This window comes from Macaca thibetana, chromosome 8, assembly GCF_024542745.1.
Source record: "Macaca thibetana thibetana isolate TM-01 chromosome 8, ASM2454274v1, whole genome shotgun sequence".
Classification (NCBI taxonomy): Eukaryota; Metazoa; Chordata; class Mammalia; order Primates; family Cercopithecidae; genus Macaca; species Macaca thibetana.
Genome location: NC_065585.1, coordinates 55,427,402 through 55,455,019, shown reverse-complemented (window position 1 = coordinate 55,455,019; position 27,618 = coordinate 55,427,402). Strand labels below are relative to the sequence as shown.

Here is a 27,618-nt window from a genome sequence, read left to right as displayed (position 1 = left end):
ATTATGTGCAAATCAGGTTCTACTCTGTTAATATGCTCAGGTAATATGTGGAAGAGAGAATTGAGGCAAAGACCATCTTCCTATGATTCTTGGCTGTTGCTGCTGGCTAGCACAGTCATGGAAACATGGAACTTCCCTGCAGAAACTTTACATTATCCACTCTCCAGCTTCCTGGACATCCCGAAGCAATAGTAGTAATAGTAGATTCCTGATTTAACTTCCCTGGAGGACAATTTTAATTGTCCATTCTCCAGATTTCTCAGATAGTTGGAGAAGCATTGGATGTAGTTCTTGCTCTGACATAGGTCTAATGGTGGCCCAAAGGTATCACCTCTGCATATTTCTGAGAATCATCTAGGAAGCTCATCCTAGAATTTGCTCCTTTGGCCCTTCCAATAAATTTGCAAGCTTCAAAATCCCTGAATTAAATCCCTATCTGCTTAAAGTACCTAGAGTGGTTTCTGTTTCATGCAATGAACCCTGACTGGCCTCTTATCTTTTTTTGCTTTAAGTAGTTTACAAAGTAGGCTGTGTGATATAGTGAAAGAGATGTTTTACAATAGAATTCAAACCCTGGTATGTGAGGTCACATAATTTTTCCTAGCCTCAGTTTTCTTATTTCTAGAGTAAAGGAGGATCATAGTTACTTCCAAAGAAAAATACATCTTTATTAAATTATACCTTATAAATATAGTTCCTCTCTCCGCATAAAGCATAGAATTGGTCCTTTAAAAGTCCTCTATTCTTTCACATACATACATCAGGCCATTTATACCAAGTCTCATCCAATGAATGTAAGATACTCGAAAAAAATTATTTTTTCCTTTTTCCTGCTCACATTTGTAATCTCATCTATGTTATATTCTTAATGTAAAACAAATATTAGTTTTTTCATGAAATCTATGAATCTGAATACCCACTAGGTACATATTAGATTATCAAAAAATGAATTTGATTAATCTATATCAAAACTTATCACAACAAAATTATCAGTTTATAAATATTGACTCATGAACTCTCTCATATGCTATTAGAAAATGTCAAAAGAAAACTACTCAAAAAGCCAGGGTTTACAAATGAGACACCAATTAACTGCCTAAACATTGAGCTCTTGTTTATTGTAAAGAACTAACATTTGCTGGATTTTTTCCTACATTGCCAACACTTTAAACCTCATAATCTTTGAGGTAAGTACTATTAAGCAATTAAGAGTACTGACGGAGTCCAGCCCCTTCTAACCATGTGACCCTAGACAAGTTTTCTAGCTTCTTTGAACCTCAGTCCCAACACTTACGCATGAGTAAAATAAAAGTTCCTATCTGCTAGGGCTAGTAATAGAATGAAAAAAGCCACTAGGAACAGTGGCTTACACCTACAATCTCAACACTTTGGGAGGCCAAAGTGGGAGGATCACTTGAGCCCAGGAGTTCAAGACCATTCTGGGCAACAACAGTGAGACCCCATCTCTACATAAATGTAAAAATTAGCCAGCATGGTGGTGCATGCCTGTGGTCCTGCTACTTGGGAGGCTGAGGTAGGAGGATCACTTGAGCCCAAAAGGTCAAGGCTGCAGTAAGCTATGATCATACCACTGTACTCCATCCAGCATGGGCAACACAGCAAGACCCTGTCTCAACAACAACAAAAGCCATTTGGTGTTGTTATGCTCCTTTACATTCTATACTCTGGAATCTCTTGTACCTAGTCCTAAGAGATGGTATTTACATACACTAACCAACTTTCCTAAACCCCTTTGTTTCTTGAACTTCACTGCAAATTCTTCCTATTCATGCTGTGAACCTGGAAAAATGCAACTGCTTTCTTTAACTTTCTCCTGTCTAAGATTTGGAATTCAATCTTGTGATTGCTTCCATCCAAGATACTCATCTGCCTTTAGATATCCCACTGTTGACCAGACACAAAACACAAAGGGCATCTGTCCTCCTTGATTTTTATTGCTTTCTGCACTAGGGGATGCCCCAGGGAATACTGCTCAGAATCTGTTTGATGATCTGCAGCCTGATGTGTAGTCCTTTGGCAGCCAACTGGGTCAAGTTTCCCAATAGCAATCTTCAAGGCTTTAGCCCATCAAGACAGAGGAGCATTCATCTTGCTAAGCTGAGCTTTTTCATTCTCTCCTCTTCATAAACAACCCCATTATTATTCATTCATACCTTCAACAAAAGTTTAATTTTAAAAAATAACATCAGTGTTTTAATAATTTTCTACAAGTATAGTAATTAATTCTGGTCTTTAAAATTTCTGGCTTTGAAATAAGAGTTTATGTGCCATATTTTTAGTTCTAATGTCTGGGGGACAGATGAATAAATCCTGATACTCTGGAGCATGCTACATAGAATTATTCACATGAGAAGCAGGTTAACTGCACATCGCTGCCTACTGTTTGGAAAGTCTGCTTTCATTATGTCTATTTGGGCACATATTTTTGGAACCCTTGTTGTTTTCTAGTGTCCACTATGTCTGAATTCAAATTGTAGTCACACAGACTTGCCATAATATCTAATATCTGCTGCTGTATACAACGTCTGGCCAGGTGCAGTTGCTCACACTTATAATCCCAGAACTTTGGGAGGTCAAGGCAAGAGGATCACTTGAGGCCAAGAGTTCTAGACCAGCCTGGGCAACATGGTGACTCTGTCTCTACAAAAGATTTTGTTTTTAAATTAGCCAGGTATGGTGGCACATGCTTATAGTGCTAGCTTCTCAGGAAGCTGCAGCAGGAGGATCCCTTGACCCTAGGAATTTGAGGCTGCAGTGAGCTATGATTGCACCACTGCACTCCAGCCTGGGCAGCAAAGTGAGACCCCATCTCTTAAATAATACAAATTTTAAAAAGTCTGCATGTATTTTTGTGGTGCCCTTGGCCCCACTCATACATCAAATTATTTATGCTATGACATAGGTTGTATATTAAATTAGATCATCCCAAATGTGGCTTTATCCCAATTCGGTGAAAAATGAATTTAGCTTTGTTGTGTGTCATGCAGTAATAAAGGAAATGGTCAATAATCAGAAGCTAAACTTTATAGACGCTTGTATCTGTTTTTTAATAGATTGATGATGGATTTTATCTTTATTATTTCCACTCTATAGTTTTCCTTACAATTACTTAGTTGTTCATTTTGTAACTGACAGGGATGGAGCTATGTTCTAGGCAAAAAAAGGTGAATAAGATACTCTCCCTATTTTCAAGGCCACAGTCTAATATGGTTAGTCTTTCTTACACAAAGCCATAGATTGATGTCCCTTCTCATTATAAGCAACATATCTTTATTTCTGTTTTGTTGGCTTTATAAATGTCTAAACACAAGTAATCTTTATGGCCAAACCACAGTCCTTTTTATTCTGCTTTAGGTGTCCTGACCAGGACTTTTCTAGAACAATACTTACCCTGTAGCTGCTATTTTGTTAAAAACCTAGAAACTGCCTTCTCCTGTTTTTCTCTCTTGTTAATTACATTTGTTTACATAAAATTTACAACAGCTATCAGGAACTGTATTTTGTTATCCCAAATTAGTGTTTCACAAACTTATTCTGGAACCCCAGCCTCCCTCAGATCAGTATAGCCTCCACTTACCTTGGAACTCAATAGTTTTGTTTTTATTAGGGCAATCTTACTAAAGGAAAAGGAAGCTAAGATCAACATGAAATGATATGGTAGTTAGCAAGATGATTCAAACATGTACAAAAGCTTGTTTTCCATCCAGATGTTATAGTATCTGACATTTCACTACTAGAGATTCATTCCTTTGTATTGTGTTCCTTACCATCTGCTGTAAGTGCTGGTAACATCACACTAATTTACACTGAAGGGACAAAGGTTATGTTCTAGCAAGGACTTCACTGCTACGGATGCTTTAGTGAAGATTTTTCTTCATTATTTTTAGTAACACTATCAACCATTTATTGATTGCCTAATGTGTAATGAAGAACTACACATTTCACAGTTCTATTATTTAATCTGTACAACAACTCTGTAACACAGGTGTTATTATCATCCATATTTTACAGATGAGAGGAAGTTTAGGAGAGTAGTTAGAGAGCACTGGCTCTGAGAAGAGATCGAAACAGTTAAAATTTCACATTCATTACTTACTAGCACTGTGTCCTTGCAAAACATACAGTTTCATCACCTGTAAAACAAGGGCAATGGTCTTTTCCTTCTGAGTTTGCTAAAAAGATAAACAAATGCCTGACACAGAGTGAGTCTGAAATATAGGGGCGATATAAGAATAAGCAAACAATGATCAGAGGTCAAGCAACTTGCCCAAGACACCAACAAATAAGATCCCCATAGCCCGGACTGCCTCCATGACAGTGTGATGATTTTTGCAAAAAGTAGGCATGTCTCTATACCTCTGAGTCTTTCCAAAACAATTTAGGTAAATAAATATAAAACAGAAAGACAATAGTCACTATGATAATAGCAGACATGGCAAAATTGACTTATCTCCCCCAGAATGGGCCATCTTTCCTAGCCTGCATCATTAAGGACAGCTATGGATTCAGCAACAGCAGCCTCATTTCTCTTCCTGGCTTCATGTGGATTGGTTTTCCAGTCGACTGGTGACACTAATTCTCCTCTACTAGGAGCTCCATGAGTCAGTGGCAATACCGTGGCTGAGTCATGTCGGGTAAGCAATGATGCAGTCCTGAGACACTAGAGATAGCAACTAAAAATGACCTCTGTTGTCTCCACACTGCTGGCTCCATACCTTCACATTAGTATCAGCAAAGAATGTATTTCCTGGCTCACGAGTAGGAAATGTAACTGTTAAGAAAGATATGATTATACAACTGAGAAGAAGAAACCGAGAGAATAAGGCTCCTACTCATGCTGGGATTGGGACTGAACATAAGTCTTTCATTTTGCTTTTTAGTTTATTCAACTTGGCACTGCAGACAACTAATGATTTCCAATTCCAACATTTTAAGTCCCTTTTTCTCTTATTGACATATTTTTTTTCTCATCTAGCTATTTTTATTGCCCCAGACCTAGTCTTTTGTGTCCAGTATTTTGCAAGAACTATCAGAATAATCAAACGTAAACTTTAAGAAAAAAGTTGCTTTCTTCTACTCTCTCCTAATACCTCCTGCAGGGATATAAGAGATTGTCTATCTCTTCATTATTTTAACGAGGCTTCTTTTCCTTATACCACTAAGGTTGTGTAATGATCTTCCCTAATTTTATTCCTTGGGCCTGAACAAGTCTGACAACTCAGTTTCCAAAGAAAGAAAAGGAAGTCTAAATCATCAACCAACTTTCTCTTTACTGAATGTTCTGTTTTTTTGAAGAAGAAAACCTTTCATTTGGTAGAAAATGCCACTTGGTTATGACAAACACTCATGAAACTCCTGTCTTCTTGAAAATAGCGAATATCTTAAAATTCACAAAATTTTTCACAGATTATAAGAAATTAGTTGGAATAGGTGTGCTCTTAAAAGCCAAACTTCCTGAGCTCCAGCTCTGCTTTTCCTGCTGTCTCTCCAGCAGGATCATGTGGAGGTCCTGCCAAAAACACATTCAACTGGTTCAAAGCTTAAATCTCTACCCTATCCTCCAACTTTCTTCTCACAGAAAAGGGCGCCCCCAGCTTGCCTTGCAGATGTCTCCAGGTTCTCCCTCCCCTCACCACTGATACCCAGTTCATCACCAAGCACTGTCAGCACTCTAAGTCAGTGGTTCTTGTTTCTGTCTCCTCTTTCTCATTGTCACTACTTGGCCCTCTCAAATGACCTATTGTAGGAACCTCATCAATGGTCTTCTTGCCTCCTCTAATATCCTTGACACAGTCACCAACATTATCTTTCTAAAACACAGAACAGTTTCCAGCTGCCTACAAAATGTTATCAAGACATAACCTGGTAGCCACCTTGCTTCCTGATTCCCTCTCATTACATCCTCCCCACACTTTGGATACTCCAGCCACACTGAAAAACTCACTGTTGCCCAAACATGCCCATCTCATTGCTCAAAGTACTTCTTCCTTCTCAATGCCTCTCCAACTTTATTTTTTTAAGAGATGGAGTCTTGCTATATTGCCCAGCTGGAGTGCAGTAGCTATTCACAGGCACACTTATAGCACACTACAGCCTCAAATTCCTGAGCTCAATCATTCCTCCTGCCTCAACCTGGACTACAGGTGCACACCACTGTGCCTGGCTATGTCCCCTAACTTTTTCAAAGTAATGTTACTCTTTCTCTTGTTTGTGCATGATGTACACATTACATTTCATCATAGCAACCAGTGTGATCTTTTTTACAAAACCATCAAATAATACATTTTCTCTGCTTAAATTTTATGAGCTTCCTCTAAATTCAGAATGATAGATCAGATACTTCTAATCTATCGTGTGTATTATACAAGGCTCTGCATTTTTCTTGCTCCTGTCTCCATCTCTAGATCTCACTTGTACCACTGTTCTTCTCGCTCTCTATGTTCCTGTCACACAATTTCATTTTTATTCTGTAAAACGCCAATGTCATCCTCACCCTATGGTCTTTGCACTATAATTCCCTCTTCCTGGATTACTCTTCCCACACAAATTAACATGACTGACTTGTTCAGACCCTCAGAAGAGCACTCCACTGAAAATAGCCAACACCAACTCACTGCCAAAAAACTTCCTAAATTTTTTTCTAGCACCTGTCACTATCAACATCTCAAATGATTTTATGTATATATTTCCTTTATGTTCTCATCTGTCTCTTTCCAACAACAGGTAAGCCCCTTGAGGACAGTTTGCTTATGGCTTTGTCCATCACTGAATCCTCAGCACCTAATACAGACCGTGACACATTTGATGAGTGTATATTAAGAGAATTAAATGGAAAATACAGCCCTTGTCATGTATTATCTCATTTTAAGTTGTGTACATGTCCATCTTTCTCCCTAGACTGTAATCGTCTTGAAACCAGGGACTATGTACTAATTATATGTATATTCCCCCACAGCAATATCCCAAACTGTCATAGTAGGTATTCAGTAAGTTTTCTGGTTGGAATTGAGTTGAGTAACTCTGTCCTTCACTGAGCTATCCTTATCTCTCCAAATTTAAGATCTAGTAAGTTTGACCCCAGCCTCAGCCCTGTCAGTTAAGAGCTGTGTGACCACAGTCAAGTAGCTAAACTTCTCTGACTCTCTCTGATTGCTTATATGAAAAACAGAAATAATTACATTTTCTCTACCTAATTCCAGGGTAGTTGTGGGGATTAAATTAAATCACATATGCTCTTTCTTCTCATTAAACTGCAAACAGTTCAAGGTCTGAGATAACAGTTGTTTCTTTTTTGCCTAATGTATACAGAACAGCCTCATGCTGTGTGCACATAGGTCAATCAATAATAGCCATCATTTATTGTGTAGCTACTATGTGACAGACACTGTAAAAAGCACCTTTTATAGGATACATCTTATTTAATGTAATCATTAAAACCATTATGTAAGAATATACATTGGTATCCCCATTTAGAGATGAGAAAAATGGCACCTACAGAAGGTAAGAAATGTTCACAAAGCCATACACTTAGTCACTGGCAATGCTGGGATTTGATAGCACGTCTGTGTGAACAAATAAGTATAACTGCTGATACTTGTCATCTGTTCAAACTACCCAATATCCAGACAATTTTTCAGAGTTCCTCAACTGCTTTGGTGTTTACTTGAAGCCAAGAAAATCCTTTCAGTCTTTTTCTTTCAAGTCCTCCCACCCACAATACTAGTACAGCCAAGGAACAAACTCACGGCCTGAATTTGGCCATGTTCTCCCAGAACATTAAGTCTTGATAAGGGTGACAATGGAAAGAGGAAAGAAAGAGAGTTCATTCTTACCAGCAATGGTTCTTGTGCAACACTGCCCTGCAGTTTCCTCCAATCAAAAACTTCTGGCACTGCCTTTTCTCTTCTAAACCTGGTTCTCCAATCCTATCTTCCTCACAGTCAGATCCTAACAGCCTTTCGATAAATTGTTTTTGTTATTAAATTGGCCAGTTTCTGTTACTAGCCTAAACAGAACCTCAACTGATACAATATGCAAAAAGAAAAATAATATGAACACATAATGAATTCTCAAAATATATTTAATGAAGAAATAATCAATATGCTAATGAATGAGTAATCCCTACTCATATGTAAGGGTGTAAAATGTTAAATAATAGGCTAAGTACTACATGAAAATACATCATAAACAAAATTCACACGGTAGCATATGATTAATTGCCAAATTAATAGCCCAGGCTGTACATGCTGGATATCAGAGGAGAAAAACACAGCAAGCTTGAATGATCCAGCAAGCCTACCTAACTTAATAAATACTTGTTGAATTAAGTCCTGATATCATTCCCTAAGGCAATCCTAAGTAAGCTAATGAATGCAACGTTCCTTCTCTTAGAGACATAAAGCCTGGGGTATTAGAATGTTTCAATACATAGTCATTTGAACTATTCTTCTTCGGAGCTGTGCAATTCAGCAAAGGCATGTTACAGAAAGACAGGTTTCTGCCACAGTCGTCTTAAGTACTTTCAGTCAACAAGCCTAGATCAAGTGACCACAGGGTCCCAGACATCAGTCAAGGTGTTAGGAACACATAGAGAAGTAAAATTCTGACAGCCGGAGTGCACCATCTAAGTGGAAAACAGAGACACAGGGAGCATATTATGAAAATAGTACATAATTGCAGATAGAGAACTGCCCAGAAATTGAGGAAGCTCTCAGAACGGAAACTTTATCCAAGTTGAGGAGGGGAAAGCCTTTTGAAGGAGAGTTGACTAGCTAGGTCTTAAAAAATGGACAGAATTGACAAAGGAAGAGTCAGGAGAAGGGTATCCCAGGAAAAGAGGCCAAGATAAGCAAGATAAATAAGCAAATAATATAAGCGAAACCACCATGGTATGTACAGGTGTGATGTGAGACAGTCAGTGACAGGAGATCAGGTCCAAAGAGAAGCAGGAGATGAACCACAGAGGGTCTGGTTTGTGATAACACTGTAGACACTGGGACATAAAACCCTAATTGACTAGATCTGAGTCTCAAGGATGCCTGTGGAGGGTGGAGAGGAATCAGTGTCACTCAAACCACAAGACCTGAATGTGAGTGGGTTGATGCCTGGAGGATTATCTGGGAGCTATTACCAGAAAAGTGAATAGATGCCAAATGAGAAAGAGCTGATACTACCTATTAATATTTTTCCTAAATGGAGGACTAAAATGGCTTCCTAGCAATCGATTAGCAATAGATCTCAATAATAATAATTTATGTCTTTTACTCTTGAATAGTAATTTAAGCTTCACGATGTGTAGGAACCTCTATAAATGTGCTGGAGTATGAGTACCTTAAGGGCAAAGACATTATCTGTATTATAACCATCATGCCTCATACGCAGCAGGTACTCAACTAAATGTGTTTAATAAATAAGTGAATTAATGCATATAATACCTCATTTCATGTTTGCCATCAATTTTATAAGGTAGGGGTTTCTCTTTCCATTTCCTAAATAGATAAATTATATAGGTAATTAATAAAATTTTGGTGAGGAAATATATATTTTAATTATTTACTTTTATGGATACTGAATAAGAATAAATGACTCTAAATCTAGAAGAAAGAATTATAATTGGATTTACAAAAGGACTTCTTAATTCTAAGGTTTATAAAAATTAAACTACTTTCCCAGAAAGGCCATAAATCTCCTACTCCAAAGATGTTTTAGGCCAAGTAAGATGTTAGTTTTAATGAAGTTTGCCTTCTTCAAAGCAGGGAGATGGACATGCTGAGCTTCAACAAATTAGTCTATAATTTCTCTTATAATGCTGCAATGTTTCCTAGAAAAAGAACAAACAAACAAACAAACAAAAACTTAATGGCTGGTTTCTTTTGCTATAGCGACACCTATTGTTATTGCTGGTACTTTGTTTTTAAGAAAGAAATATGTGGAAAAATAACAACACATTTCAGCTCTAACAAAAAGGCTGTGAATATGAATTTTTATTTTAGTGGTAGGGATCTTTTCTAGCATCTCAGAAACGAAATTTTTTTTTTTTTTTTTTTTTTTTTTTTTTTTTTTTTGACGGAGTCTTGCTCTGTCGCCCAGGCTGGAGTGCAGTGGCCGGATCTCAGCTCACTGCAAGCTCTGCCTCCCAGGTTTACGCCATTCTCCTGCCTCAGCCTCCTGAGTAGCTGGGACTGTAGGCGCCTGCCACTTCGCCCGGCTAGTTTTTTTTTTTTTTTTTTTTTGGTATTTTTTAGTAGAGATGGGGTTTCACCGTGTTAGCCAGGATGCTCTCAATCTCCTGACCTCGTGATCGGCCCATCTCGGCCTCCCAAAGTGCTGGGATTACAGGCTTGAGCCACCGCGCCCGGCCTAGAAGTGAAATATTAAAAGCAAAGATTCAAGGGAACTTGACCATATGAAAAGACAGACTTTATAGCTTTCAGCACTCGTCTATTTGAAGGAATACTCTTGTTACATATAGATGATGATCTAGATACAGATATAGATATAGATAGAAATATAAAATAATGTATGATAAGATCTACATAGATATCAATAGCTATATATGAGCTTAACTTTCCTACCTGGTCTTCCACATTATCATAAAACCACAATAATTAGTAAGAATAAAATCACTCAATATGCATATTTTGAAGAGAACATTAGACTATGGCACTATGAAGGACAGAAAGAAATAAAAGGATAGAGAGAAATGTATTAATAAGCAAGTTGGCAAATATTCTACACATATGCAAAAACAGTATCAGAATATGAGTTTCATATATTAAATTCTACAATGATTTAAAAGGAATCACAACTTGCAACTTTGGTCATTACACAGGACTCAAAAATAGCTAAGAAATATGAACCATATTTTTGGTTGTATTTATAGAGACAAAGAAGAACTGGGAGAAAATTCTGGGCAGATGAAAGGAGTCAAGTTTCAAAAAATTGTGAAGTCAAGACTATTCAATATGCATTACAGACCATGCTTGGATTAGTTTGCTTAGAGCTGAGATTCTAGAGAATTTCTAGAGTGAGCATTGAAAACAGTGGATTCATAACTTACCATGAAGTGTGCTGAATGCCAGGCTAAAGACTTGGTCTTTCATTCTATTTAGTGATAAGATTTTGAAAGATTTTGATCATGAGGATGGTACTAAGTAAGTAGCATTTGGGGGATAATTTGGTTGGAAATATGAAGGACCATGAAAGATAGAGAGAAATATGAACAGCTGAAGGTTGCTGTACAGGGATGAGATTGTAAGAATCTGAAATAGGCTGGTTTTGCTGAAGGCAGTAAGAAAAAAGCATAAATGTGAGAAATGCTGCCAAGATTAAGTTTAAAGGATTTGGTAAACAGCAAGAATACAGGTGTTTGGCCCTAGCGTAGATGTAGGGTACAAAAAGCAAGTAAGCAAATAGAATAGTGACTCAGATAGATCAGCTATCCTGCAGTCTCAACCTTTCAGGATGGCACCCAATGGGGAGGAAGGGTAAGTACCTCTAGAAGAGGAAAAGAAAATCACAGCAAAATTGTTAAGAATAGAAGAGCTGAAAATTACACAGAATATGCTATGATTTGTCGATTTGTTACATTAAAAGAAAGGATACTCTCTAAACAGTTAGTAATGACTGTAAGAGCCAAGCCAATTTGTGCAAAATCCAAGCCGTCTGAACCAAGTAACAGAAAAAAGTAGAGAGAGAGAAGAAAAAGGAAAAAATAAGCAAATGGCAAACAGCCAATATGATAAGCAACAGAAGTGGCAGGGGAGAATGGAAGCATTGGAAGTGACAAACATCTGTCACTCTGACAAAAAGGAAAAACAGAGTTAGCAATGGAGAGAGAGATGCTAGCACAACTCTCAACTCTAGCATGACTACAAAATTAAATGGGTATCATTTAATCATCATTATAATGACTGTTTACGTGAACAAAAATTAAGAACCCATGTAGTCACAAGTCCAGATTTAGTTCTGAATGCAACAGATAGAATATTAGAGATACAGACATCAAGGAATGGGGGAAGGAAAAAAATTTAGTGGAAAGAAAATCCAAGCCATGTAAGCCATCTCCCAAGGCCCTTGCCATCTGTTGTATGGAAATGTATTCCCCTAGATTTCCCCATGGTCAGTTCCTGCACAAATAATCACCTTCTTGACATCACCAGCTAAATTCACCACTCACCCATGCAAGTTTTTAGGGAACTTGCCACTACCTGAAAACATATTTTTGTCCTTATTTTTGAATATTTTATTTTCTGCCTTGATCTGGAATGTAAGCTCCATATAAGCAGGCACGTTTTCTGTCTTATTTTATCATATAGCATTGAAAAATGTCTAAATATTTGTTGAATGAATGGATGATCATATTTTCACATTAATGTTCTAAGATCACACAGAACTGGCTGAAATTCTGACTTGGCTATCTATAGGTTTATAGTAGACACCTTCTTTCTTCCCAGCATATTTTGGAAAATGTCCCATCCCCAGTCTCAGTCCAAGTGACTCAGGAGTCTGACCCCACTTTCCAGCACCAACAGTGACATCTATTACAAGATGTGTTGCTCAGAGGATACAATCACCCTGGTCACAGTAGACTGTTCATGGATTGTCACTGAACCCAAATCCAGTCAATTCAAACTCATCCCCAGGATTTTTTCCAGAGCTATCCAATCAGTCTATATTCTGAGATCTCTAGAAGTAGAATGTAAGTGTAAAGCGATCAGCATTGATTTTTGCTACTGCATAGGAAGAGGCTGCCAGAAAAAGAATTCAGCTGGAAGGGAAAGCTGAGAAATGTTAAATGAAAGAGAGAGAGAGAGAAATTTCTGATGACATGGTTTGAATCCCTAGATCCAAAGATGCCAAAATGTTAACCTTTTCAGCTTTCCGTGAACATGAGACAATCACAATTCTCATTTGAGCTAGTTTGAGTTGGATTTATCTCACTTTCAATAGAGTCTGGTTAGTGAAAATTGTGAGAGACTGAGCAAATCTCATTTCAGTTACAGTATTGAAATATGGCTGAGTGATGGACAATTAAGGAGATAATACTGCAACCATGTCTTAGTCCAATGAGGTGGCTATTACAAAATACCAGAAACTAGGTGGCTTATCAACAACAGAAATTTCTTTCTCACAGTTGTAGAGGCTGGGAAGTCCAAAATCCAGGCAAATTCAGTTTCTAGAAAAGGTCTGCTTTTTGGCTTATGGGGAGTACCTTCTTAGTGTGTCCTCACATGGTAGAAGGGGTGAGCTAGCTAAGGATACTAATCCCATTTGTAACGGCTCTACCATTGTAACTTAATCAGCTCCTAAAGTCCCCTAACACCTCCTAATACCGTCATCTTGGGGGTTAGGATTTCAACACATGAATTTGGAGAGGAAGGATATAAATATTCAAGCCACAGCAAAGTGTATACACTGATGCTCTCATGGAGAAAGGCATGAAGACCTTAGCCTGATTCACTGGGCCAATGCCATATCTTTGAAACATCAGGAACATTGTCTGTTTATACCCTGAAATAATCTACCCAACTAATAAATCACAATTAGGTACAGACATCCTCTTGAAGTGTGAATTCCTTCTTTCATAAGCTAAGAGCAAAGAATAAAGCTTTAAAAAGTTATATTCTCTCTGAAAGAGAAAATGACTGTACATAACTTGAAAAGAGCCAGACCTAGAAATGGCTAATGGATCAGCATGGTGTTCAATCTTCCACATTATTTGACATCAAAAGGGCAGCTGGTCACAGTATTTGTCATTTTTTAATCAACTACATATCGTTGAACATGACTGTACCAAGCAATTAGGTGAGCAGTTCTCAGAGAAAAAATGAATGCATTTCCTTACCATGTGATCAAAGTTACCTGAAAATAAATATGAATGTGTATATTGAGCAAATGCAATTCATTTATTGACAAGCATTTTCTGATGATTAATCTGATATTTCAAAATAGAACACATCAGAGAAGACAAACAGCAACTGGAAAGAAAATCTGAAAACTTTGAAGGCAAAGAACTATAGAGAGTTTTTGCAATAGATCCAGATTGAGGCCAAAACCTCAATCATCCCTTAAAATCCAGGTCAAATGTCATTTCCTCCAAGATGCCTTCTTGGTACCTTCTCCCAGGAGGGGTGATCTTCCTCTCAATCATATTTTCTCCCTAAATCTATTATAGCACTCTCCACAGTAAAATAATTCTTGTTTATTTTTCCCCATTTACTTCCATTACCCCAATAGCCAAATTGTGACCTTCTTAAAAGCACATCCCTGTAAACCTAGAACCTAATACAAACCCTAGAACTAAGCAGTTGCACAGTGAGAAAATGACAGCCAAATGAAGGAGTCCAGTCTTTTTGAAGGGTTCTACCTTGCTGTTCATAAGAGTCTACTTTGGTAAACCTTACCATTATCTAGACAGTGAATCAAGTTCACCTAGATTTTAAGAGAATAAAAGGGAATTGATTGTTCTAGCATTTGCAAATCTTAAATTTCTTATAACTTAGAAAATACCATCATTTTAAAGCTTCCAAAGATATTTTCTCCTTTTTACACACAGAATGTGAGCTAATTCACGGATGAATGGAAAACATTTTCTGTATTTTTATCATCATTTCATATGTTTAGTGAAGGTTAATTTCTGAACTATATGCTTAGCTGAAGATAGCAAAGCTATTCTACAGCTATAATACTGAAGAACTCACCCTGAGGAAGCAAGGTTACTGGCTGTTAATATTTTTAGCATTTTCCTCTCTCCATTGTTACCTCATTGATTCAACTAATGGACCAGAATGTTTTTCAAAATATGAAATGTTATTAAGCAGAATTCTGAGGGAAGCTGATTCACCTGAAGAAATATCAGAAGAGTTCTAAACTCATTATAATATTAAAGATGCAATTTCTGTGATACTGCTTATACCTAGGATTCTATTCGGAGTCAAGTGTTTTAGAAAACTTAGAGGAAAGTATGACCTGAGGTCACATTTGCAGAATTGTCAGTATAGAATAATGAGTGGTTACAAGCACAGGCTTTGAAGTTGGCATACCTATGCTTGAATCCACCACTTGTAGGTATGTAACTTGCACTTTATCTCTCTAAAACAGCAATCAAATAATAACACCTACCTCCTAATTAAATTAGGTAATACATGTGAAATAGAGCATTCAATATGTATTCAGCTAATACTATTAATGCTATTATGAATATTAATACTATTAATTTATGATTATGAGGAATTTTTAGGCTTTCCTCAAATGATGCTTGAGTTCTCCTAAAGAATGCATTCTGGCATATACTTAAAATGATAAGGATTATACCTCCTTCACACCCATCAATAAACTACAGACTAATGAAATAAATTATAATTTCTGAATCAGTTAATAATAAGTAATATAGAGTTGGATAACATTAAGAGATGAAAAGATACAGGCATCTATACTGAGGAGGAAAAAAAGGCTTTCTAGAAGATGAGGTAACCATCTGGTAGAGGGTACTTCAGTTCAGAAATGCAGAACAGAGCTGAGTGAGTGCTAACTCCAGCATTGCCCTAGAACTTGCTTTCCTAAAAGATTAACTAATGGGAGCCTGTGTGCATGTGTGTATATATGCATGCACATACACATGCATGCATGTTGAATAACTCCATCATTTTTCATAAAAGAAATGTGGATTATATAAATACAGGTCTCCCAGGTAGGGTTGCCATATTTAGCAATTAAAAACACAGGATGCCCAATAGGATTTGAATTTCAGATAAATAATAGATCATTTTTTAGTACAAATATACTTCATGCATACCCCCCACACTGGGTTGGCATCCTGAAAGGTAGGGTTACTCAACATCATATTAATATGATTAGTCCTGCGCCAGAACCAGTAGTAGAAGAGAATAAAACATTATGAAAGCACCCAATTAAATGAGACTTCCCAAGAAGAGGTTATAAAGAGTTAGGGGCATAACCACCACAGCACCCTCAGCTAAAAAAGGCTGCATAGTGTATTAGTCCATTCTCACATTGCTGTAAAGAAATACCTGAGATGGGGCAATTTATAAGAAAAGGGGTTTATTTGGCTCACAGTTCTGCAGTCAGTACAGGAAGCATGGTGGCATATGCTTCTGGGGAGGCCTCAGGAAGCCTCCAATCATGACAGAAGGCAAAGGGGGAGCAGGTACATTGCGTGGCGAAAGCAGGGGCAAGAACGGGGAGTGGGGGGCAGGTGCCACACACTTTTAAACGACCAAATCTCAAGAGAACTCACTATCATGAGGACAGTATTAAGCGGATGGTACTAAACCATTCATGAGAAATCTGCCCTCATGACCCAGTCACCTTGCACCAGGTCCCACCTCCAACATTAGCGATTACAATCCAACATGTGATTTGGGTGGGGACACAGATCCAAACCATATCACATAGATATTCTAGAACATTACCTCTACATTGTGAGAGCACAGATACCATGGAATTTTAAGATTTTTTTGGTGCCTAGTGGTTCTTAGTAAATGCATTTTATTCAATAATTAGAAACAAAAGCAACATCAGATTTTCAGATTAGTTCATTTTCCAAAGTAAATGGCAGTATACTCTTGTGTTCAATTGGTACTGAGATGCTGGAAGTTGTTAAAAGAAAGACCCTTAAATTCACTTCCTGCTTTCACATCTTTGTATGAAGCTTTTAAAAATAATTCTCCTATCTATATCTAAGTTTCTTTGTACCTAGCTATTGTATGATTAAAATCTGTCAAAACCATTTCCTCCAGCCCTTTAATATTCTAAGTGTCTGTGCAGAAGTCGAGCTTATGCATTTAGAATTGAGATTAAATTCCCTGAATGCTTTTGGCATTGCAGAGCTCTGTCATTCTCATCAGTGTTCAGCACCACTGCCATTGGATAAAGTAGTTAAAAAAAAAAAAAAAAAGTGAAAATATTGCAGTAACTGAATGATATGTGGGATGCGCAGCTGTAATAGTGACAGAGCTTGAAGCAGTCTTACTTGATATGACAGAGCATGTAATGCACCTGAAATTGGGCCCTGTGTAGTGACTAAGAGTTCCAATTTTCTGAGTCTTATAGAATTCTGTATTTTGTTTGACAGCTCTGTTTCACACCAATGGCTGGTTCCATAATGCTAACAAGTACAAAGATGAGAAAATGTCACTTTAAAAAAAAAGGAAGGATACAAAAGTGTATGCAAGCTTCAAGCCCATAAAACCTAATTTCCTATGGGAAATTACCATTTTTCATATTGTTATGACATTTTCAGGATACTGCAACTGCAAAATTTGTTTCTTCCCTACACATATATTGAAAAGGTCATTCAAGGGTATAGACTGAGGGTGAAAAAAGAGTGAGGCAAGTGTGGCCAGACCTGTCTGTGATCCCCCAGTGGCCTTTCTATCTGCTGCCCTAACCTACACCCCCTACATCTGCTGTTAAAAACCCAGGAATGTCACATTCACAGAAGAGTTTTTTTTCCCCAATCAAAGATGAGTTTCTAGCAAGATTGAAACAGGTGACCTATCCCATTGGGCATTCCCTCCATCACTCCCTGGCAATATCCATACAGAGTGAGGAATTAAGTTGTACCATTCTGCATATAAAAATGAGAATCCAGCTCACTTTTTGGTGGCTTTTCTCTGCTCTGTTCTGTGTGGTTCTTGTTTCCTCCTTTCCTCCTCCCAAATCCCTGTTAAATTATTCCTGGTGGGGTTCCCCTGCCATCCCACATGCCTGTAATGCAAAAGGTCCAGCCCCCCTGGGCAGCTCATTGTCCTCCCAGCAGGAAGTTCCCAAGGACATGTAAAAAGTAACAGGAATCAGAATCTTGTAGCCTATTTCATGCTGCCTCTGCCTTCTCTTCCTTTTCCAAATTTCTTCCTGCTTTGGCCAAATCTACACTGGCATTGTAGGTTCCCCTATTTTCTGCCCTCCCAATTCAGCTGGTCTTCTTTTGTGCCAGCAGCCAGTTGTCAAACTGATTAATTACTAGTAGCTACTCCTCTGACTCAGCCTTAGGCTCCTGTCTTCTAATTTGTTCTCAGAGGCAGCCCTGGGGCAAGTTTTCTGTCTTTTCTTGAGTTTTATTCTCCATATCTCTCCTTTCTGGTCCCAAGGACTGGGGTGAACACCTGTTCTCTAGTTCCTGTGAATAATGACTCATAATTAGACAGCATTTCTTTATGAGGAGGTAGATCATGAGGTATCGAGCCCAGGTCGGTCAAGCAAGGGTTCAAAATCCTGACTCAGGCCCTAATTAGATGAATGACCTTGGCAAATTTACTTAACCTTCCTGATTGCCAGTTTCTACATCTGAAAAATGGGGACACTGCAGCTGTATCTATAAGGAGAGCAGTTAAATGAAGATTCAGATAGTACATATTGGAACTATGCCCCCAAAGCTAAGTTTTCTCATTACAAAATACATTTTATTTTATACCTTACTAGCTTTCCACCTTCTTTCCTGCAAGAATGTAGGATTCGAAAGTTTCTATTGTCCATATGCCAAATATGCTGCTATTGTGTACCCAGATAAATATATTTGGCAAGATTGTTGGCATACGCAGGGCAATTTAATGGGAAGAATGTATTATATTACAAACCATTGCCCCAAAGATGATAGTTGTGCTTGTAAAATTCATTGGTCTCCTAGGTTTTCTGTGTTTATATTATTATTAAATGTAACTAAAATCTACGAACAACAAAAGGTTATTTTTTTTAAAGGCAAAGATGTTTTATTTAAAAAGTAGATTGTTTGCTGCCTACGTGTTTGTTTATGTGATGTTCCATGGTCACTAAAGGTAGATGCACGACGGTAACTCGCTCTCTCATACTGCTATTTGCATCCCCATCTGTGCTACACAAAAGGGCACAGTGGTAAAGTCATTTGGTAAGTCATGTTTCCACAGAAATTTGGGCCAAAACATACATCAACCATACCATGTAATTACGATATGGTAACTGTTTTCACTCTTCAGCTGCCAAAAAATTACCTTCCTTTATTCCTTTCAAATGCTTAAGGGAATCCCATGTGTCTGGGTCCTAAGCACTTCTTACCAATGACAGATAACACCCTCAGAAAAGGAGTTATGGCCAAAAACCATGCACCATATTTCTTGCTGAGAAATCATTCCCAGAAACTTCTTAGAAAGTAGGTTTTTCAAAATGGAAGTAATCTAAAATATATTGCCATCTTTACTTGTTGAGGTTAATAACTATAACAAGCATAGACATTACACTATAAATGTTTATTTTTATGAGGTTACTTCTATTAGTATTTATGTCAACCATGGGTATTTGAAAGCTTACTTGGTAAGGCTATAGAAGACAACAATAATACCTTCAATTATTGAACATGTAATATTATATACTGGATATCTTTTAATGTAATCCTTACAACAACCCCACAGTGTTAGAGATTTGTATTTTTTTTTTCCATTTTACACATAAGGAAACTGATACTTACAAAAGGTACGTAGCTCATCTTCACAGCAAGTGGTGAAATCCAGTTGAATTTCAGTTTTTAAAGTTAAGATACAACTACTAGTCAAAACATGAGTATCATTTTGGTCATTTAGACAGCCAGTTCATCCTCAATACTCAAGCAAAGATCAAATCTGAAAGGCCCTCAGGGGTCACTCAAATATATAAATGAATGTCTGCTGTTAAAAGAATAGAAAATGGTAGGGTTTGTGGCAGAACTAGAGTATGAGTCTTCTCTAAAGACATTCAAATTCAACATTTTTTACACTAGCAATCAAACTAAACACATCTAATGACTACATTCAATCCAGAGATGATGTGCTTAACATTTCAATCTCTAGACTGATTTAAAGGAAACATCAGCCTTGGAATATTTTCAGAACAAGCTATCTTGTTAAGAATTACTCACTCCCTGGGTGTCTCCCATGTATATGAGAAATATACATGTTAATGAACTTCTGTTTGTTTTTATTTTTTTAATCAGTCTTTCATTATAGGGACTCATTTCAACTAAGTCTAAAAATGTTGGAGAAAAAAATTATTATTCTTCCCCTACACAAATGTTCTACAGAAAGTAAAGCCCTCCTTCCTACATTTTCCTGAAGAGAAATAATATATTTTATTTTAAATTAGACAAATTGAAAGATATCAAACAAACCTAGTCTTGAATCCCAGCTCTACCATTTACAAGTTATATGAATCTAGACTTTAAACCCTCTGAGTCCCTGGAATGAATTTGGAAAGAATGTAAAGACAGCACAGTGAGCAAGGAGAGATCAAAAGGCAATAGGACTGCTGAGGTAGGTTCTGGACAGGTTATGAAGGTCCATCCTAAGGAGTTTGGATGATAGTCTAGGAATGATGTGAAGACCATTACATGCTGTAAGCAGAGGAGTGAGGTTGTGTGGGTAGCAACATTCCCTGAATTACAGTTTTATCAACCATTAACCCTAACTATCCTGTGCATGTTTCTGAAATCTGGGCAGGGTACCCACAGTTTGGAAGTGACAACCATTTATTAACATCATTGCTCATTAGATCAGTCATTCGTAAGTGTGTTCTACTTAAATATACAGTCTGTGCTAGGTGATTCATTAAACCTGGCATTCATAAACTTATGATGCTGTGTATACTGTATGTAAATAATATTCAACATAAAGTGGAAACAGGAAAAAACACCTAAAGAAAACAAATTTTTGAAAATGTAAATAAGTAATCACGGTCTTTCATCCACTCTTCCTACACGCTGAGACTCCATTAAATGACTGATGTGAAAGAATTCTAATGAAATCTGTAACAATGCTAACAAACACATGTACAATAGATGCCTTCAGGTTCTTTTTATGTGTGTTTGTCACTTCAAAAATATATCTTTACTACCTGAGGAGAAGCAAAATGAAAGAAGTTTGTCATGCTGCATGATTTTGAATTCTCAAATGTTCAGAATAAATTTATAATCTTGATACACTTTATTTAACTAAAGAAAGAAAACCATAGGCCTTAATAACAGGCATCAATGAATAGGAAACCAACTGCAAATTACCTAATTTGTTGTATTTGAAAGTATGGAAATAAGGGTAGTTTTAAAATCAAAGCCATTACATTAACAACACATCACCATACAAGAAAAATGTTGAGAGGTTGATCCCATTCCCACTCCAAAACGTACATGAAATAGCTGTCCAAAGCAACACACGGTTTCAACGGTTTCTAGAATGTGCCTCCATCTAGAATGTGCCTCCATCATTGCTCATTAGTAGTTCTTAGGTGTCTGATTGGAAATGACCACCCCTGTTGGAAGGCAACGACCTCTACAGAAAATGGAATACAGTCAAGGGGGATAAAGGCTAAGAATCTGATAGGGCTAGCTCTGTGGCTACACACCCACAAGCAGAGTCAAGTTCCTAGGACTCTTCGACGGAGCCACTTTGTAGCCAGGATTGAGAATCACAGGCCCAGAGGAAAATGACAGTACTGTGATCACAACTGGAACACGTACTTTGCCGAACATGGATCACAGTCTTGAGAAAGAAAGCAGCTGGGGACGTTTTGTCCAAGAGGACACATTTAATTCCTAGTGCTCACATTTAATTCCTAGTGTCTAGAATGGTGCATATCACAAAATATGCACCATTGATTAAATAATTTCTAATTACTTCCTGACCTATTGGGAGGGTTTTCATTATATTTGGTTTGTTTTAAACTTTTTATTATGGAAGCCTGCAAATCATATATGAAAATATAATAGTATCCTGAACTCCCAATTCATGATCAATCCTGTTTTATCTGTTACCCTCTCCCCAACTGTAGCATTTTAAAGAAAATCTGAAATGTACCATTCTATCTGTTATCTTGCTCATGTTTATAAAACACAATAACTCCTTTTTTAAACATAAAGCTGGCTGGGCGTGGTGGCTCACGCCTGTAATCACAACACTGTTGGAGGCCAAGGTGGGCAGATCACCTGAGGTCAGGAGTTCGAGACCAGCCTGGTCAACATGGTGAACTCCCATCTCTACTATAAATACAAAAATTAGCCAGGTGTGGTGGTGAGTGCCTGTAATCCCAGCTACTCGGGAGGCTGAGGCAGGAGAATCGCTTGAGCCAGGGAGGCGGAGGGTACAGTGAGCCGAAATCACACCACTGCACTCCAGCCTGGGTGACAGAGAGAGATTCTATGGGTGGGGTGGGGGGGGGACCATAAAGCCATTATCAGTGTAATTAGCACTTCATTGGGAAAATGTAAACTACATTACATACAGAGCATAGTGGAGTACTCTTGCCCATGTGGATCTGGGTAATATATTTATGGCTTTATATGAACCCACTCTCCAAACTACAAAACAGGTTCTAAATTAATTTAACTAGTCCTAGAATGTATCTAACTGTAGTACTTTTGAGAAACTATATTCTTGAAAGCTGATGGAAGACTGCAAATAACTGTATTTCAATCATCTTGGAAAATTAAGGATGAAGACCCTTTCAGATGAGAAACTAAAGATCTGGTGTAGCATTCTAAGGTTTATAGGGAGATTAACTATCCCCATGGTTTTATGTAGTGTTAAATAAAATTTATAAGAGGACATTGGTTCGGACTGAGCTCCTGCACTAGACCAAACAGACCAAACCAAATCTAGTTACTGGTCCTGAAGTTCCACACAACCACAGCAAAAAAAAAAAGTTGTTTATCTGACCTTCCAAGAAGCTGGGAGAGAGAATCCAAAACCCTAAGAACAGGTAGGTTTTAGCCAGCATGGTAAGGAAGTCCCCTCTGCTTTAAACTTTACAAAGAAAGTAACTTTGAAATGACCAATCCTCTTTTTCTTCTCTGTTTCTGCTTTCCTCAGCCCTTTTCTTCCTGTAAAGCCAAGCTCCTCTGCCCAGCCCATCAAAATACTCATTCTACTTTATAGAATGAGGTGTGCCTGATTTTAGAATTACAAATAAAACCCAATAGGATCTTTACACTAAATTTGTTGTAATTTTACCTTTTCACAATGGTAAGTCTAAAGCTTCTGGTTATGCAATGATAAGAACATAATAATGGCTAATGTTTATTGAACAATCAATTTGTCTCATGCACTGTAGCCTTCACATGTACTATCACATTTAATTACCAAAATGCGTTTCTGGTATATCATTGCACAAAAGTACATGGTGGGGTGAACGTATATTACTGAAAATGCTTCAACCATTGTATATAACTCCTAGGAAAACCCCAAAAACTATTAGCAAACATCTCAACACTCCTTGGAATTAAATATAATGCTGACTTAATACCATCTATAAGATATATAGTTGTTACATATTTATTATTTACTCATCTCAAGTTGGAATTTAGTTTTTTAAAAAATCACATTTATATCATTAGGAATAACAACTTCATGCATGAACCAGTATGTACTTACACACATGGTGATTAGCCCATTGCTCAGAGCAGAAAAGGACAAAAAGACTGACTCAAATCATGTTTGTTTGTTCATTCATTCACTCATTGATTCAGTAAGTCTTGCTAGATTTGCTGAATTTATTCATTCTTTCAGCAAATATTATTAGAACTGTACTGCTAAAAAGCAAGAGGAACATATCTGACTTTACTGTTATTATAAGCTTAGTGGAGAAACGTAATTACCCACTGATGAAACATAACACTTTGAATTACTTTAAAAGTGCTTGAGGGAAAAGTAATTCCTCTATTAGACAATCAGGCAGTATCATACATTGCAAAATATAACAGTTGTTGGTTAGTTTGTGTTTGGCAAAAATAGCATTTTCCTTGGCCAACTCTGAGTGTAAAATATACAAAGGAAAAATTAATGTGAGTCTTTCCCACTTTGTACCTAAACATGTGTGATACACACTGAGACATTTAGAAACATTTTTTCAAAGGTGCCTTTTAACTCATTTAAAGATAGGAACTCTAAGAATTAATGATATTATATGAGACCCAACTAAAAATATTCACTTAGTACCATACCCTGGCACTAGCAATACGAGCAAGAGATATTTTATGGGTGAGCATGGTAAGTTGCCCTACGTATCAGCCTCAAGAGGCTCACTTATGTCTCAGCCTGAATGATTCCTATAACTATCTATTGTGAAAAGTAGCACTTGCTCTTATTTGTCCTAAAGTGACCTCTTTCGAGCTTTAAGATTTGCAAACATCAGTATTCTAAAATTTGGTGTGCTCATTTGTATGCAAATTACATGTATTTGGTGTGCCAGTTTGTATCCAATTTGGAGTGTATTCAGCAAGTATATAGACTGCAATCATATTTCCTCCAAGTCATCACTATTTTATCAGTCCACTTGTGGGAATCACTCTAACCTTGATTGATCTGGTTCTTCTCTGAGCATTTCTTGTACTAGTATGTCTTTTTAAAGAGGCAGCTACCCTACACAATACCTTCCAAATGCACATAGTTCCAGTTTTTATTTAAGCTAGAATAACGTTCAAAGAATTTTAGAAAGGATACGAAGACAGGGGCCTAAATAAATAATTAAGATTGTTTACTACCACGGTAGTAAGTATTCACATTCTGTTATTCTAAAATATTCAAAACACAAACAGATCTTCTCTGTTAAAAGTTATCTCCCCGCTATATTGTAAACTCCTGAATAAAAGAATGTATATTTTTAACCTCCAGTTCATAGTTTAGTCTCAATACATTTTTATCAAGTTAAAGTTGAATTATATTATTTCAAAATAAGCACAGCTTGTTCTATGCTTATCTGAAAGGTTCATTTTAACCTAAAATGTCAATTATAGCAAAGTTAACTATTTAAAATTCTACTTGATCCCTAAGACCTCTTCCTTTTCCAAAAAAAAAAATCGGGAGATGAATTAAAAGTCCAATAATTAAGGAACAAGAAATACAAGAAGTCAGTAGACTGTTTGATTTACAGACTGCATAGTCATCGCCCCTCCTACCCCTACCCATCCTTACCTGGCTATGAAATTGTCTACTCATGGCCCACAAAAATAGCAATGTAACCAAAAATACATCAATTGGGCTGATCTTTTATGACGGAAAGACTCCTTACAAAATGGAAAACATTCATTTGATGAAATAGGCAAACCTAATGGAATTTTGTTTTTAAATCAAAGTCATAAGATTATGAAAGTAACATTGGATTAATGAAAACTACTGTGACCTTCTCTCAAATAAGTCCACACTTCAGAGAAGCAATTAAAAGAGCTTACAAAATGTAGACTACATAGCCAATGCCACAGAATGCAAGTCTGAAGAATTTACAGGGTAATAATAAAAATGTCTAAGCTGCTGCATTTGAAAAGGCAAAAAGACAATCGATAGGTTAATCACTGGACTGCAAAGTATAAAATACTTGCTGAAATGAAAACTAATTGAACCCATAAAGCTTTGTTAAAGGCAATCCTGATAGGAACTAACAAAGTACAGGACCTCATATAGAAGCTAAATTCTGTCAGGCTCACTTTTCTTCCTTTGTACAGGAAGCTACTCGCTACGAAGGATGCCAGGGTAGTAAGGAGAACAAGAATGTTCTCCAAAAAGATTTGGCAATCCTGCTTTCAGTGACTCTCCCTATGTGAGCCTGATATGCATGCACCCTTGTTTCTTTTTTAACAGTGTGATGTGAGAAGCAGAAAATCACATGTTGGTTTATTCTCTGGGTGATGAGAAAAGCCATCCTCCACCCTACCGGCTTTACTGATACAGATAAGAATTATGAAAATGCATCATTGCTTGCTACTCAACAATCTAATCTTTATCAAATGAAGGAATTTGGCATAGGAGCTCAGTTTTTGGACTGACTACTGTGCCAGATAAATCTTCCAAAAAGAACTTTCTCCCAAGTTTTGCTGTGGGGAAGAAAGGATGTTTGCCCTCAGTTGTAGATTCAAGTGAAAAGTGTCTTCATGTGGCTCCTGGCATTTTTCATCTCCTTCAAGGGCTGTGGTCAAACTGGAATAAAGTTAGGGCAAAAGTACTAGGCTTGGAGGCTCCAATGCCTATTAGGAATCCTCCTTAGAGTGCGGCAAGGCCCTTACATATACTTCCCAATATTCTACTAAAAATAAAAAGAAGTAGAGAGCTCTGCTAGAGTTGATACCCATCAGCTACAAAGAAAAGCATGGACAGAGAAGGCTACTCCATATTTTCAGGAATTCAAATTTCTTAGTGTTGAACAAAGTTTACGGAGAGATAATAATTTAGCTAAAACCTAAAAATAAAATTGAAACAAAGCTAATGTGATAAGCAAAGCATTATTTTTAAAAATGTAGTATTATTTCATTATCTAAGTAATACGCATTCATTATAGAAAAAAATTAGAAAACACAGCTTAACAAAAGAAAAAATCCAAAATATAGTCTCATATACTCATTGTCCACAGATAATCACTAGTAACATGTTGATATATATTCCATGCTTTTTTATACATCTTACAACTTTTTTTAACAAAATGGGATTAGACCATGCATACTGTTTTATATTTTTTTCTTCATAATGAATAACTTTTCCTGCAAAAAAAAAATATACAGGTAACACTTTTAAAGTCTGTGTAATATTCCCATTTATGTATATATCCTATTTTGCTTATTTCAACATTCCCCAAAGTATCTTATGTAAAACACTAGTTCCACAGGATACAGTTTAAATGTATTAAGAGGACTGTAGCATGCTGCATCTCCTAAACATGGTTTCATGGAGCTCTTTTTCAAAGATCTCTCAAAAGTAATGTTCCTCAGAACACCTTTTGGGGAACATTTTCTAGGGTGAATTCAAGCACTGCTCTAAGTCAACACTAAGAATATTGGACTGTTATTAGGGAAGGGAGTTGTCAACAGAAGGAATGATGAGGTTCACAAGTTCTCGCCTCGGTGTGGCGTAGTAGGGACCAAGACCTACCTTTACCCTGGCAAAAGAACTCCCTGCCACTCAAGTTTCTCCAGGGAAGATAACATGTAAGAATTTGAGACCAAAGATTTTTTTTCTTTTTCTTTTTCTTTTTTTCTTTTTTTTTCTTTTTTTTTTTTTTTTTTTTTTTTTTAGAGATGGAGTCTTACTCTGCCACCCAGGCTGGAGTGCAGTGGCACAATCTCGGGTCACTGCAACCTCTGCTTCCCGGGTTCTAGCAATTCTCCTGCCTCAACCTCCCAAGTAGCTGGGACTACAGGTGCACGCCACCATGCTTGGCTTATTTTTTGTATTTTAGTAGAGATGAGGTTTCACCGTGTTGCCCAGGCTGGTCTCGAACTCCTGAGCTCAGGCAATCCACCCACCTTGGCCTCCCAAAGTGCTAGAGTTACAACCGTTAGCCACTGCGTCCAGCCAGATTTTTTAAGTAAGAAAAGGTAATTTTGCCTAATCTTGTCTATCTTAAAATAATCCTCAGAAACTTGATGGGGATATCTTCAGCCCTGGCACACTTATAAGTTAAGCAAGTAAAGCCCTAGCTACTTCTCTCTGGAGAAATAGCTAACCAACCTCTTCCTTCAGTTCCAGTGCTGCAGAAGATAGCAGGAGAGAATCTGTGAGGAACCCAACTGTTCTCTCTCTCTTTGGAGCCGACTACTATCCAGTATAGATCAACAGAACATAGGGAGAATGTGTGCAGGGAAAATGGCAGCCTCAC

General features: G+C 37.3%; 1 long non-coding RNA gene across 2 annotated transcripts in view; it reads right to left on the bottom strand.

The window, feature by feature from the left end:
* The window catches only part of LOC126961162 (uncharacterized), a 716,366-nt gene that overhangs the window by 578,579 nt on the left and 110,169 nt on the right, over window positions 1-27,618 (bottom strand). The gene's annotated exons all lie outside the window — the stretch shown is intronic.